This window comes from Rhinoderma darwinii, assembly GCF_050947455.1.
Source record: "Rhinoderma darwinii isolate aRhiDar2 chromosome 5 unlocalized genomic scaffold, aRhiDar2.hap1 SUPER_5_unloc_44, whole genome shotgun sequence".
Taxonomy (NCBI): Eukaryota; Metazoa; Chordata; class Amphibia; order Anura; family Rhinodermatidae; genus Rhinoderma; species Rhinoderma darwinii.
This window is the reverse complement of record NW_027461803.1, coordinates 20,271-34,910: the sequence shown is the minus strand read 5'-3', so window position 1 is coordinate 34,910 and position 14,640 is coordinate 20,271. Positions and strand designations below refer to the sequence as shown.

The window sequence follows — 14,640 nt, the reverse complement described above, 5'->3', positions numbered from 1 at the left end:
CGGTGAGGCTCAGTCAGTCACTCAGTGTTGCCTGAGAGGGCAACACTGCAACAGCCGGCCGCCAGGCTGTCTTTTTTTTGCACAGCTAGTTGCCTCCAGGAGGCCACAAGAGGGAGACAAGGGACTGCAAAATGGAAAATAGGCATCCACCAACTTTACAGACAACTTCTCCTTGCTCCTACAACCTCCATCCTTGCACAGTTTGTTATTCTTCTAGGTAACATAGTAACAAATCCAAATTGCTGCTCTCTTTGTAGGCAAGCAAGGCTTTGTTGCAACTGCAATTCTTACTTCTTCTTGAAATGTAGGGACGACAGTACATTCCATCACATCCATCTAGTGTACACAGGTAGGTCCATTGTGGCGGGCAGGCGAGCGGGCGGGCTGCTTTATTGGCTGTTTGCTGTTCCCCTACTCCACTCCACTATTTGACTGTTGTGCTGCATCAATCAATCAATCAATCAATCAATCAATCAATCAATCAATCAATCAATCAATCAGTGGCTGGCTCAGGTGCAGCTCTTTAACTTACCTAAAAGGGAGGGCGGAGAGAAGACAAGGAAGGTGAATGAGGTGTTCCAATGTGAAATGCCGGAAACACAGAAACACAGACGACACACAACAAGAGGTGGCAATCTATTCATTAATTGCATTTAATCAATGAGCTCATTATCACTCATGCATTGTCCAACAGGTGTTGAAATAATGGGATTAAAAGGGGAGATCCCTTCAGAAAGACAGAAACAATAGCAAAGACAAAAAACACTTTTGGAATCTGCTTTTAGTCAACACATAAGGAAAGGGTGCACCGGTCCTGGAAATACTGCAATACCAGGTCAATGCGTGGAGTGGACAGAGCAAGCTCTATTTCCATCTCCCTGTTCTAAAAATCCATTTAATATATGGTCCCCAGATAGGGGACGTATCAGATATTAAACTGATAAGAACAGATACTACACTTGATCTTAGCCAAAAGGCCGAGAAGCGATAACCCGAACGGGCCGCGCGTTGCCCGAGCCTGCCCGATACTGCTGTTCAGCCCTTGCAGCGATTCAGCCTACTTCTAGGCAATTCCATGGGGCCCTGCAGGCTCACACACTCACAGCTACACGGGAGGTGAATAAAGGCCGGAGAGGAAGCCAGACAGGATTTGCTTCTTTTGCTTGCACCACAATGCAGTGCTGAAAGAGGAGGAATCTACATAAAAACGCCTTCCTGGCAACGCCCAAATGCCCTGCTGCCATGCAGATAAACACTGGCAGCGGCAGCAAGTGCATGCCCACAGCCACCCCTTGTTCCTTCACACCTTGTATCAGCTGTAATCCAGTCCAGTCCAGTGCTGCCTGCTGAGCAGCACTGACCAACACTGCCTGGGCCCAGGCTTTTATCTCTGAGGCCCCATTATGATGTCAGAAAGCTGGCTCTGGAATCCTGAGGGCTCCACTATGACACGTGCAAAGTTCCGTCTGAACTTTATATAAGACGGTGAGGCTCAGTCAGTCACTCAGTGTTGCCTGAGAGGGCAACACTGCAACAGCCAGCCGCCAGGCTGTCTTTTTTTTGCACAGCTAGTTGCCTCCAGGAGGCCACAAGAGGGAGACAAGGGACTGCAAAATGGAAAATAGGCATCCACCAACTTTACAGACAACTTCTCCTTGCTCCTACAACCTCCATCCTTGCACAGTTTGTTATTCTTCTAGGTAACATAGTAACAAATCCAAATTGCTGCTCTCTTTGTAGGCAAGCAAGGCTTTGTTGCAACTGCAATTCTTACTTCTTCTTGAAATGTAGGGACGACAGTACATTCCATCACATCCATCTAGTGTACACAGGTAGGTCCATTGTGGCGGGCAGGCGAGCGGGCGGGCTGCTTTATTGGCTGTTTGCTGTTCCCCTACTCCACTCCACTATTTGACTGTTGTGCTGCATCAATCAATCAATCAATCAATCAATCAATCAATCAATCAATCAATCAGTGGCTGGCTCAGGTGCAGCTCTTTAACTTACCTAAAAGGGAGGGCGGAGAGAAGACAAGGAAGGTGAATGAGGTGTTCCAATGTGAAATGCCGGAAACACAGAAACACAGACGACACACAACAAGAGGTGGCAATCTATTCATTAATTGCATTTAATCAATGAGCTCATTATCACTCATGCATTGTCCAACAGGTGTTGAAATAATGGGATTAAAAGGGGAGATCCCTTCAGAAAGACAGAAACAATAGCAAAGACAAAAAACACTTTTGGAATCTGCTTTTAGTCAACACATAAGGAAAGGGTGCACCGGTCCTGGAAATACTGCAATACCAGGTCAATGCGTGGAGTGGACAGAGCAAGCTCTATTTCCATCTCCCTGTTCTAAAAATCCATTTAATATATGGTCCCCAGATAGGGGACGTATCAGATATTAAACTGATAAGAACAGATACTACACTTGATCTTAGCCAAAAGGCCGAGAAGCGATAACCCGAACGGGCCGCGCGTTGCCCGAGCCGCGCGTTGCCCGAGCCTGCCCGATACTGCTGTTCAGCCCTTGCAGCGATTCAGCCTACTTCTAGGCAATTCCATGGGGCCCTGCAGGCTCACACACTCACAGCTACACGGGAGGTGAATAAAGGCCGGAGAGGAAGCCAGACAGGATTTGCTTCTTTTGCTTGCACCACAATGCAGTGCTGAAAGAGGAGGAATCTACATAAAAACGCCTTCCTGGCAACGCCCAAATGCCCTGCTGCCATGCAGATAAACACTGGCAGCGGCAGCAAGTGCATGCCCACAGCCACCCCTTGTTCCTTCACACCTTGTATCAGCTGTAATCCAGTCCAGTCCAGTGCTGCCTGCTGAGCAGCACTGACCAACACTGCCTGGGCCCAGGCTTTTATCTCTGAGGCCCCACTATGATGTCAGAAAGCTGGCTCTGGAATCCTGAGGGCTCCACTATGACACGTGCAAAGTTCCGTCTGAACTTTATATAAGACGGTGAGGCTCAGTCAGTCACTCAGTGTTGCCTGAGAGGGCAACACTGCAACAGCCGGCCGCCAGGCTGTCTTTTTTTTGCACAGCTAGTTGCCTCCAGGAGGCCACAAGAGGGAGACAAGGGACTGCAAAATGGAAAATAGGCATCCACCAACTTTACAGACAACTTCTCCTTGCTCCTACAACCTCCATCCTTGCACAGTTTGTTATTCTTCTAGGTAACATAGTAACAAATCCAAATTGCTGCTCTCTTTGTAGGCAAGCAAGGCTTTGTTGCAACTGCAATTCTTACTTCTTCTTGAAATGTAGGGACGACAGTACATTCCATCACATCCATCTAGTGTACACAGGTAGGTCCATTGTGGCGGGCAGGCGAGCGGGCGGGCTGCTTTATTGGCTGTTTGCTGTTCCCCTACTCCACTCCACTATTTGACTGTTGTGCTGCATCAATCAATCAATCAATCAATCAATCAATCAATCAATCAATCAATCAATCAATCAATCAGTGGCTGGCTCAGGTGCAGCTCTTTAACTTACCTAAAAGGGAGGGCGGAGAGAAGACAAGGAAGGTGAATGAGGTGTTCCAATGTGAAATGCCGGAAACACAGAAACACAGACGACACACAACAAGAGGTGGCAATCTATTCATTAATTGCATTTAATCAATGAGCTCATTATCACTCATGCATTGTCCAACAGGTGTTGAAATAATGGGATTAAAAGGGGAGATCCCTTCAGAAAGACAGAAACAATAGCAAAGACAAAAAACACTTTTGGAATCTGCTTTTAGTCAACACATAAGGAAAGGGTGCACCGGTCCTGGAAATACTGCAATACCAGGTCAATGCGTGGAGTGGACAGAGCAAGCTCTATTTCCATCTCCCTGTTCTAAAAATCCATTTAATATATGGTCCCCAGATAGGGGACGTATCAGATATTAAACTGATAAGAACAGATACTACACTTGATCTTAGCCAAAAGGCCGAGAAGCGATAACCCGAACGGGCCGCGCGTTGCCCGAGCCTGCCCGATACTGCTGTTCAGCCCTTGCAGCGATTCAGCCTACTTCTAGGCAATTCCATGGGGCCCTGCAGGCTCACACACTCACAGCTACACGGGAGGTGAATAAAGGCCGGAGAGGAAGCCAGACAGGATTTGCTTCTTTTGCTTGCACCACAATGCAGTGCTGAAAGAGGAGGAATCTACATAAAAACGCCTTCCTGGCAACGCCCAAATGCCCTGCTGCCATGCAGATAAACACTGGCAGCGGCAGCAAGTGCATGCCCACAGCCACCCCTTGTTCCTTCACACCTTGTATCAGCTGTAATCCAGTCCAGTCCAGTGCTGCCTGCTGAGCAGCACTGACCAACACTGCCTGGGCCCAGGCTTTTATCTCTGAGGCCCCATTATGATGTCAGAAAGCTGGCTCTGGAATCCTGAGGGCTCCACTATGACACGTGCAAAGTTCCGTCTGAACTTTATATAAGACGGTGAGGCTCAGTCAGTCACTCAGTGTTGCCTGAGAGGGCAACACTGCAACAGCCGGCCGCCAGGCTGTCTTTTTTTTGCACAGCTAGTTGCCTCCAGGAGGCCACAAGAGGGAGACAAGGGACTGCAAAATGGAAAATAGGCATCCACCAACTTTACAGACAACTTCTCCTTGCTCCTACAACCTCCATCCTTGCACAGTTTGTTATTCTTCTAGGTAACATAGTAACAAATCCAAATTGCTGCTCTCTTTGTAGGCAAGCAAGGCTTTGTTGCAACTGCAATTCTTACTTCTTCTTGAAATGTAGGGACGACAGTACATTCCATCACATCCATCTAGTGTACACAGGTAGGTCCATTGTGGCGGGCAGGCGAGCGGGCGGGCTGCTTTATTGGCTGTTTGCTGTTCCCCTACTCCACTCCACTATTTGACTGTTGTGCTGCATCAATCAATCAATCAATCAATCAATCAATCAATCAATCAATCAATCAATCAGTGGCTGGCTCAGGTGCAGCTCTTTAACTTACCTAAAAGGGAGGGCGGAGAGAAGACAAGGAAGGTGAATGAGGTGTTCCAATGTGAAATGCCGGAAACACAGAAACACAGACGACACACAACAAGAGGTGGCAATCTATTCATTAATTGCATTTAATCAATGAGCTCATTATCACTCATGCATTGTCCAACAGGTGTTGAAATAATGGGATTAAAAGGGGAGATCCCTTCAGAAAGACAGAAACAATAGCAAAGACAAAAAACACTTTTGGAATCTGCTTTTAGTCAACACATAAGGAAAGGGTGCACCGGTCCTGGAAATACTGCAATACCAGGTCAATGCGTGGAGTGGACAGAGCAAGCTCTATTTCCATCTCCCTGTTCTAAAAATCCATTTAATATATGGTCCCCAGATAGGGGACGTATCAGATATTAAACTGATAAGAACAGATACTACACTTGATCTTAGCCAAAAGGCCGAGAAGCGATAACCCGAACGGGCCGCGCGTTGCCCGAGCCTGCCCGATACTGCTGTTCAGCCCTTGCAGCGATTCAGCCTACTTCTAGGCAATTCCATGGGGCCCTGCAGGCTCACACACTCACAGCTACACGGGAGGTGAATAAAGGCCGGAGAGGAAGCCAGACAGGATTTGCTTCTTTTGCTTGCACCACAATGCAGTGCAGAAAGAGGAGGAATCTACATAAAAACGCCTTCCTGGCAACGCCCAAATGCCCTGCTGCCATGCAGATAAACACTGGCAGCGGCAGCAAGTGCATGCCCACAGCCACCCCTTGTTCCTTCACACCTTGTATCAGCTGTAATCCAGTCCAGTCCAGTGCTGCCTGCTGAGCAGCACTGACCAACACTGCCTGGGCCCAGGCTTTTATCTCTGAGGCCCCATTATGATGTCAGAAAGCTGGCTCTGGAATCCTGAGGGCTCCACTATGACACGTGCAAAGTTCCGTCTGAACTTTATATAAGACGGTGAGGCTCAGTCAGTCACTCAGTGTTGCCTGAGAGGGCAACACTGCAACAGCCGGCCGCCAGGCTGTCTTTTTTTTGCACAGCTAGTTGCCTCCAGGAGGCCACAAGAGGGAGACAAGGGACTGCAAAATGGAAAATAGGCATCCACCAACTTTACAGACAACTTCTCCTTGCTCCTACAACCTCCATCCTTGCACAGTTTGTTATTCTTCTAGGTAACATAGTAACAAATCCAAATTGCTGCTCTCTTTGTAGGCAAGCAAGGCTTTGTTGCAACTGCAATTCTTACTTCTTCTTGAAATGTAGGGACGACAGTACATTCCATCACATCCATCTAGTGTACACAGGTAGGTCCATTGTGGCGGGCAGGCGAGCGGGCGGGCTGCTTTATTGGCTGTTTGCTGTTCCCCTACTCCACTCCACTATTTGACTGTTGTGCTGCATCAATCAATCAATCAATCAATCAATCAATCAATCAATCAATCAATCAATCAATCAATCAATCAGTGGCTGGCTCAGGTGCAGCTCTTTAACTTACCTAAAAGGGAGGGCGGAGAGAAGACAAGGAAGGTGAATGAGGTGTTCCAATGTGAAATGCCGGAAACACAGAAACACAGACGACACACAACAAGAGGTGGCAATCTATTCATTAATTGCATTTAATCAATGAGCTCATTATCACTCATGCATTGTCCAACAGGTGTTGAAATAATGGGATTAAAAGGGGAGATCCCTTCAGAAAGACAGAAACAATAGCAAAGACAAAAAACACTTTTGGAATCTGCTTTTAGTCAACACATAAGGAAAGGGTGCACCGGTCCTGGAAATACTGCAATACCAGGTCAATGCGTGGAGTGGACAGAGCAAGCTCTATTTCCATCTCCCTGTTCTAAAAATCCATTTAATATATGGTCCCCAGATAGGGGACGTATCAGATATTAAACTGATAAGAACAGATACTACACTTGATCTTAGCCAAAAGGCCGAGAAGCGATAACCCGAACGGGCCGCGCGTTGCCCGAGCCTGCCCGATACTGCTGTTCAGCCCTTGCAGCGATTCAGCCTACTTCTAGGCAATTCCATGGGGCCCTGCAGGCTCACACACTCACAGCTACACGGGAGGTGAATAAAGGCCGGAGAGGAAGCCAGACAGGATTTGCTTCTTTTGCTTGCACCACAATGCAGTGCTGAAAGAGGAGGAATCTACATAAAAACGCCTTCCTGGCAACGCCCAAATGCCCTGCTGCCATGCAGATAAACACTGGCAGCGGCAGCAAGTGCATGCCCACAGCCACCCCTTGTTCCTTCACACCTTGTATCAGCTGTAATCCAGTTCAGTCCAGTGCTGCCTGCTGAGCAGCACTGACCAACACTGCCTGGGCCCAGGCTTTTATCTCTGAGGCCCCATTATGATGTCAGAAAGCTGGCTCTGGAATCCTGAGGGCTCCACTATGACACGTGCAAAGTTCCGTCTGAACTTTATATAAGACGGTGAGGCTCAGTCAGTCACTCAGTGTTGCCTGAGAGGGCAACACTGCAACAGCCGGCCGCCAGGCTGTCTTTTTTTTGCACAGCTAGTTGCCTCCAGGAGGCCACAAGAGGGAGACAAGGGACTGCAAAATGGAAAATAGGCATCCACCAACTTTACAGACAACTTCTCCTTGCTCCTACAACCTCCATCCTTGCACAGTTTGTTATTCTTCTAGGTAACATAGTAACAAATCCAAATTGCTGCTCTCTTTGTAGGCAAGCAAGGCTTTGTTGCAACTGCAATTCTTACTTCTTCTTGAAATGTAGGGACGACAGTACATTCCATCACATCCATCTAGTGTACACAGGTAGGTCCATTGTGGCGGGCAGGCGAGCGGGCGGGCTGCTTTATTGGCTGTTTGCTGTTCCCCTACTCCACTCCACTATTTGACTGTTGTGCTGCATCAATCAACCAATCAATCAATCAATCAATCAATCAATCAATCAATCAATCAGTGGCTGGCTCAGGTGCAGCTCTTTAACTTACCTAAAAGGGAGGGCGGAGAGAAGACAAGGAAGGTGAATGAGGTGTTCCAATGTGAAATGCCGGAAACACAGAAACACAGACGACACACAACAAGAGGTGGCAATCTATTCATTAATTGCATTTAATCAATGAGCTCATTATCACTCATGCATTGTCCAACAGGTGTTGAAATAATGGGATTAAAAGGGGAGATCCCTTCAGAAAGACAGAAACAATAGCAAAGACAAAAAACACTTTTGGAATCTGCTTTTAGTCAACACATAAGGAAAGGGTGCACCGGTCCTGGAAATACTGCAATACCAGGTCAATGCGTGGAGTGGACAGAGCAAGCTCTATTTCCATCTCCCTGTTCTAAAAATCCATTTAATATATGGTCCCCAGATAGGGGACGTATCAGATATTAAACTGATAAGAACAGATACTACACTTGATCTTAGCCAAAAGGCCGAGAAGCGATAACCCGAACGGGCCGCGCGTTGCCCGAGCCTGCCCGATACTGCTGTTCAGCCCTTGCAGCGATTCAGCCTACTTCTAGGCAATTCCATGGGGCCCTGCAGGCTCACACACTCACAGCTACACGGGAGGTGAATAAAGGCCGGAGAGGAAGCCAGACAGGATTTGCTTCTTTTGCTTGCACCACAATGCAGTGCTGAAAGAGGAGGAATCTACATAAAAACGCCTTCCTGGCAACGCCCAAATGCCCTGCTGCCATGCAGATAAACACTGGCAGCGGCAGCAAGTGCATGCCCACAGCCACCCCTTGTTCCTTCACACCTTGTATCAGCTGTAATCCAGTCCAGTCCAGTGCTGCCTGCTGAGCAGCACTGACCAACACTGCCTGGGCCCAGGCTTTTATCTCTGAGGCCCCATTATGATGTCAGAAAGCTGGCTCTGGAATCCTGAGGGCTCCACTATGACACGTGCAAAGTTCCGTCTGAACTTTATATAAGACGGTGAGGCTCAGTCAGTCACTCAGTGTTGCCTGAGAGGGCAACACTGCAACAGCCGGCCGCCAGGCTGTCTTTTTTTTGCACAGCTAGTTGCCTCCAGGAGGCCACAAGAGGGAGACAAGGGACTGCAAAATGGAAAATAGGCATCCACCAACTTTACAGACAACTTCTCCTTGCTCCTACAACCTCCATCCTTGCACAGTTTGTTATTCTTCTAGGTAACATAGTAACAAATCCAAATTGCTGCTCTCTTTGTAGGCAAGCAAGGCTTTGTTGCAACTGCAATTCTTACTTCTTCTTGAAATGTAGGGACGACAGTACATTCCATCACATCCATCTAGTGTACACAGGTAGGTCCATTGTGGCGGGCAGGCGAGCGGGCGGGCTGCTTTATTGGCTGTTTGCTGTTCCCCTACTCCACTCCACTATTTGACTGTTGTGCTGCATCAATCAATCAATCAATCAATCAATCAATCAATCAATCAATCAATCAATCAATCAGTGGCTGGCTCAGGTGCAGCTCTTTAACTTACCTAAAAGGGAGGGCGGAGAGAAGACAAGGAAGGTGAATGAGGTGTTCCAATGTGAAATGCCGGAAACACAGAAACACAGACGACACACAACAAGAGGTGGCAATCTATTCATTAATTGCATTTAATCAATGAGCTCATTATCACTCATGCATTGTCCAACAGGTGTTGAAATAATGGGATTAAAAGGGGAGATCCCTTCAGAAAGACAGAAACAATAGCAAAGACAAAAAACACTTTTGGAATCTGCTTTTAGTCAACACATAAGGAAAGGGTGCACCGGTCCTGGAAATACTGCAATACCAGGTCAATGCGTGGAGTGGACAGAGCAAGCTCTATTTCCATCTCCCTGTTCTAAAAATCCATTTAATATATGGTCCCCAGATAGGGGACGTATCAGATATTAAACTGATAAGAACAGATACTACACTTGATCTTAGCCAAAAGGCCGAGAAGCGATAACCCGAACGGGCCGCGCGTTGCCCGAGCCTGCCCGATACTGCTGTTCAGCCCTTGCAGCGATTCAGCCTACTTCTAGGCAATTCCATGGGGCCCTGCAGGCTCACACACTCACAGCTACACGGGAGGTGAATAAAGGCCGGAGAGGAAGCCAGACAGGATTTGCTTCTTTTGCTTGCACCACAATGCAGTGCTGAAAGAGGAGGAATCTACATAAAAACGCCTTCCTGGCAACGCCCAAATGCCCTGCTGCCATGCAGATAAACACTGGCAGCGGCAGCAAGTGCATGCCCACAGCCACCCCTTGTTCCTTCACACCTTGTATCAGCTGTAATCCAGTCCAGTCCAGTGCTGCCTGCTGAGCAGCACTGACCAACACTGCCTGGGCCCAGGCTTTTATCTCTGAGGCCCCATTATGATGTCAGAAAGCTGGCTCTGGAATCCTGAGGGCTCCACTATGACACGTGCAAAGTTCCGTCTGAACTTTATATAAGACGGTGAGGCTCAGTCAGTCACTCAGTGTTGCCTGAGAGGGCAACACTGCAACAGCCGGCCGCCAGGCTGTCTTTTTTTTGCACAGCTAGTTGCCTCCAGGAGGCCACAAGAGGGAGACAAGGGACTGCAAAATGGAAAATAGGCATCCACCAACTTTACAGACAACTTCTCCTTGCTCCTACAACCTCCATCCTTGCACAGTTTGTTATTCTTCTAGGTAACATAGTAACAAATCCAAATTGCTGCTCTCTTTGTAGGCAAGCAAGGCTTTGTTGCAACTGCAATTCTTACTTCTTCTTGAAATGTAGGGACGACAGTACATTCCATCACATCCATCTAGTGTACACAGGTAGGTCCATTGTGGCGGGCAGGCGAGCGGGCGGGCTGCTTTATTGGCTGTTTGCTGTTCCCCTACTCCACTCCACTATTTGACTGTTGTGCTGCATCAATCAATCAATCAATCAATCAATCAATCAATCAATCAATCAATCAATCAATCAATCAATCAGTGGCTGGCTCAGGTGCAGCTCTTTAACTTACCTAAAAGGGAGGGCGGAGAGAAGACAAGGAAGGTGAATGAGGTGTTCCAATGTGAAATGCCGGAAACACAGAAACACAGACGACACACAACAAGAGGTGGCAATCTATTCATTAATTGCATTTAATCAATGAGCTCATTATCACTCATGCATTGTCCAACAGGTGTTGAAATAATGGGATTAAAAGGGGAGATCCCTTCAGAAAGACAGAAACAATAGCAAAGACAAAAAACACTTTTGGAATCTGCTTTTAGTCAACACATAAGGAAAGGGTGCACCGGTCCTGGAAATACTGCAATACCAGGTCAATGCGTGGAGTGGACAGAGCAAGCTCTATTTCCATCTCCCTGTTCTAAAAATCCATTTAATATATGGTCCCCAGATAGGGGACGTATCAGATATTAAACTGATAAGAACAGATACTACACTTGATCTTAGTCAAAAGGCCGAGAAGCGATAACCCGAACGGGCCGCGCGTTGCCCGAGCCTGCCCGATACTGCTGTTCAGCCCTTGCAGCGATTCAGCCTACTTCTAGGCAATTCCATGGGGCCCTGCAGGCTCACACACTCACAGCTACACGGGAGGTGAATAAAGGCCGGAGAGGAAGCCAGACAGGATTTGCTTCTTTTGCTTGCACCACAATGCAGTGCTGAAAGAGGAGGAATCTACATAAAAACGCCTTCCTGGCAACGCCCAAATGCCCTGCTGCCATGCAGATAAACACTGGCAGCGGCAGCAAGTGCATGCCCACAGCCACCCCTTGTTCCTTCACACCTTGTATCAGCTGTAATCCAGTCCAGTCCAGTGCTGCCTGCTGAGCAGCACTGACCAACACTGCCTGGGCCCAGGCTTTTATCTCTGAGGCCCCATTATGATGTCAGAAAGCTGGCTCTGGAATCCTGAGGGCTCCACTATGACACGTGCAAAGTTCCGTCTGAACTTTATATAAGACGGTGAGGCTCAGTCAGTCACTCAGTGTTGCCTGAGAGGGCAACACTGCAACAGCCGGCCGCCAGGCTGTCTTTTTTTTGCACAGCTAGTTGCCTCCAGGAGGCCACAAGAGGGAGACAAGGGACTGCAAAATGGAAAATAGGCATCCACCAACTTTACAGACAACTTCTCCTTGCTCCTACAACCTCCATCCTTGCACAGTTTGTTATTCTTCTAGGTAACATAGTAACAAATCCAAATTGCTGCTCTCTTTGTAGGCAAGCAAGGCTTTGTTGCAACTGCAATTCTTACTTCTTCTTGAAATGTAGGGACGACAGTACATTCCATCACATCCATCTAGTGTACACAGGTAGGTCCATTGTGGCGGGCAGGCGAGCGGGCGGGCTGCTTTATTGGCTGTTTGCTGTTCCCCTACTCCACTCCACTATTTGACTGTTGTGCTGCATCAATCAATCAATCAATCAATCAATCAATCAATCAATCAATCAGTGGCTGGCTCAGGTGCAGCTCTTTAACTTACCTAAAAGGGAGGGCGGAGAGAAGACAAGGAAGGTGAATGAGGTGTTCCAATGTGAAATGCCGGAAACACAGAAACACAGACGACACACAACAAGAGGTGGCAATCTATTCATTAATTGCATTTAATCAATGAGCTCATTATCACTCATGCATTGTCCAACAGGTGTTGAAATAATGGGATTAAAAGGGGAGATCCCTTCAGAAAGACAGAAACAATAGCAAAGACAAAAAACACTTTTGGAATCTGCTTTTAGTCAACACATAAGGAAAGGGTGCACCGGTCCTGCAAATACTGCAATACCAGGTCAATGCGTGGAGTGGACAGAGCAAGCTCTATTTCCATCTCCCTGTTCTAAAAATCCATTTAATATATGGTCCCCAGATAGGGGACGTATCAGATATTAAACTGATAAGAACAGATACTACACTTGATCTTAGCCAAAAGGCCGAGAAGCGATAACCCGAACGGGCCGCGCGTTGCCCGAGCCTGCCCGATACTGCTGTTCAGCCCTTGCAGCGATTCAGCCTACTTCTAGGCAATTCCATGGGGCCCTGCAGGCTCACACACTCACAGCTACACGGGAGGTGAATAAAGGCCGGAGAGGAAGCCAGACAGGATTTGCTTCTTTTGCTTGCACCACAATGCAGTGCTGAAAGAGGAGGAATCTACATAAAAACGCCTTCCTGGCAACGCCCAAATGCCCTGCTGCCATGCAGATAAACACTGGCAGCGGCAGCAAGTGCATGCCCACAGCCACCCCTTGTTCCTTCACACCTTGTATCAGCTGTAATCCAGTCCAGTCCAGTGCTGCCTGCTGAGCAGCACTGACCAACACTGCCTGGGCCCAGGCTTTTATCTCTGAGGCCCCATTATGATGTCAGAAAGCTGGCTCTGGAATCCTGAGGGCTCCACTATGACACGTGCAAAGTTCCGTCTGAACTTTATATAAGACGGTGAGGCTCAGTCAGTCACTCAGTGTTGCCTGAGAGGGCAACACTGCAACAGCCGGCCGCCAGGCTGTCTTTTTTTTGCACAGCTAGTTGCCTCCAGGAGGCCACAAGAGGGAGACAAGGGACTGCAAAATGGAAAATAGGCATCCACCAACTTTACAGACAACTTCTCCTTGCTCCTACAACCTCCATCCTTGCACAGTTTGTTATTCTTCTAGGTAACATAGTAACAAATCCAAATTGCTGCTCTCTTTGTAGGCAAGCAAGGCTTTGTTGCAACTGCAATTCTTACTTCTTCTTGAAATGTAGGGACGACAGTACATTCCATCACATCCATCTAGTGTACACAGGTAGGTCCATTGTGGCGGGCAGGCGAGCGGGCGGGCTGCTTTATTGGCTGTTTGCTGTTCCCCTACTCCACTCCACTATTTGACTGTTGTGCTGCATCAATCAATCAATCAATCAATCAATCAATCAATCAATCAGTGGCTGGCTCAGGTGCAGCTCTTTAACTTACCTAAAAGGGAGGGCGGAGAGAAGACAAGGAAGGTGAATGAGGTGTTCCAATGTGAAATGCCGGAAACACAGAAACACAGACGACACACAACAAGAGGTGGCAATCTATTCATTAATTGCATTTAATCAATGAGCTCATTATCACTCATGCATTGTCCAACAGGTGTTGAAATAATGGGATTAAAAGGGGAGATCCCTTCAGAAAGACAGAAACAATAGCAAAGACAAAAAACACTTTTGGAATCTGCTTTTAGTCAACACATAAGGAAAGGGTGCACCGGTCCTGGAAATACTGCAATACCAGGTCAATGCGTGGAGTGGACAGAGCAAGCTCTATTTCCATCTCCCTGTTCTAAAAATCCATTTAATATATGGTCCCCAGATAGGGGACGTATCAGATATTAAACTGATAAGAACAGATACTACACTTGATCTTAGCCAAAAGGCCGAGAAGCGATAACCCGAACGGGCCGCGCGTTGCCCGAGCCTGCCCGATACTGCTGTTCAGCCCTTGCAGCGATTCAGCCTACTTCTAGGCAATTCCATGGGGCCCTGCAGGCTCACACACTCACAGCTACACGGGAGGTGAATAAAGGCCGGAGAGGAAGCCAGACAGGATTTGCTTCTTTTGCTTGCACCACAATGCAGTGCTGAAAGAGGAGGAATCTACATAAAAACGCCTTCCTGGCAACGCCCAAATGCCCTGCTGCCATGCAGATAAACACTGGCAGCGGCAGCAAGTGCATGCCCACAGCCACCCCTTGTTCCTT

The 14,640-nt window shown here is 47.8% G+C and overlaps 10 non-coding genes across 10 annotated transcripts; all 10 read right to left on the bottom strand.

The window, feature by feature from the left end:
• Positions 1 to 798: 798 nt before the first annotated feature.
• Positions 799 to 989, bottom strand: LOC142693759 (U2 spliceosomal RNA). Its single transcript, XR_012862066.1, has one exon. It is a non-coding gene; the product is annotated as a U2 spliceosomal RNA (small nuclear RNA).
• A 1,284-nt stretch (positions 990 to 2,273) lies between these two features.
• LOC142693758 (U2 spliceosomal RNA) lies at positions 2,274 to 2,464 on the bottom strand. The gene has a single exon (XR_012862065.1). It is a non-coding gene; the product is annotated as a U2 spliceosomal RNA (small nuclear RNA).
• Positions 2,465 to 3,776: 1,312 nt separating this feature from the next.
• LOC142693757 (U2 spliceosomal RNA) lies at positions 3,777 to 3,967 on the bottom strand. The gene has a single exon (XR_012862064.1). It is a non-coding gene; the product is annotated as a U2 spliceosomal RNA (small nuclear RNA).
• A 1,288-nt stretch (positions 3,968 to 5,255) lies between these two features.
• On the bottom strand, positions 5,256 to 5,446 carry LOC142693756 (U2 spliceosomal RNA). The gene has a single exon (XR_012862063.1). It is a non-coding gene; the product is annotated as a U2 spliceosomal RNA (small nuclear RNA).
• Positions 5,447 to 6,746: 1,300 nt separating this feature from the next.
• LOC142693752 (U2 spliceosomal RNA) lies at positions 6,747 to 6,937 on the bottom strand. The gene has a single exon (XR_012862061.1). It is a non-coding gene; the product is annotated as a U2 spliceosomal RNA (small nuclear RNA).
• Positions 6,938 to 8,225: 1,288 nt separating this feature from the next.
• Positions 8,226 to 8,416, bottom strand: LOC142693740 (U2 spliceosomal RNA). Its single transcript, XR_012862052.1, has one exon. It is a non-coding gene; the product is annotated as a U2 spliceosomal RNA (small nuclear RNA).
• A 1,292-nt stretch (positions 8,417 to 9,708) lies between these two features.
• LOC142693727 (U2 spliceosomal RNA) lies at positions 9,709 to 9,899 on the bottom strand. Its single transcript, XR_012862040.1, has one exon. It is a non-coding gene; the product is annotated as a U2 spliceosomal RNA (small nuclear RNA).
• Positions 9,900 to 11,199: 1,300 nt separating this feature from the next.
• Positions 11,200 to 11,390, bottom strand: LOC142693747 (U2 spliceosomal RNA). The gene has a single exon (XR_012862058.1). It is a non-coding gene; the product is annotated as a U2 spliceosomal RNA (small nuclear RNA).
• A 1,280-nt stretch (positions 11,391 to 12,670) lies between these two features.
• Positions 12,671 to 12,861, bottom strand: LOC142693745 (U2 spliceosomal RNA). The gene has a single exon (XR_012862056.1). It is a non-coding gene; the product is annotated as a U2 spliceosomal RNA (small nuclear RNA).
• Positions 12,862 to 14,137: 1,276 nt separating this feature from the next.
• LOC142693715 (U2 spliceosomal RNA) lies at positions 14,138 to 14,328 on the bottom strand. The gene has a single exon (XR_012862029.1). It is a non-coding gene; the product is annotated as a U2 spliceosomal RNA (small nuclear RNA).
• Positions 14,329 to 14,640: the final 312 nt, after the last annotated feature.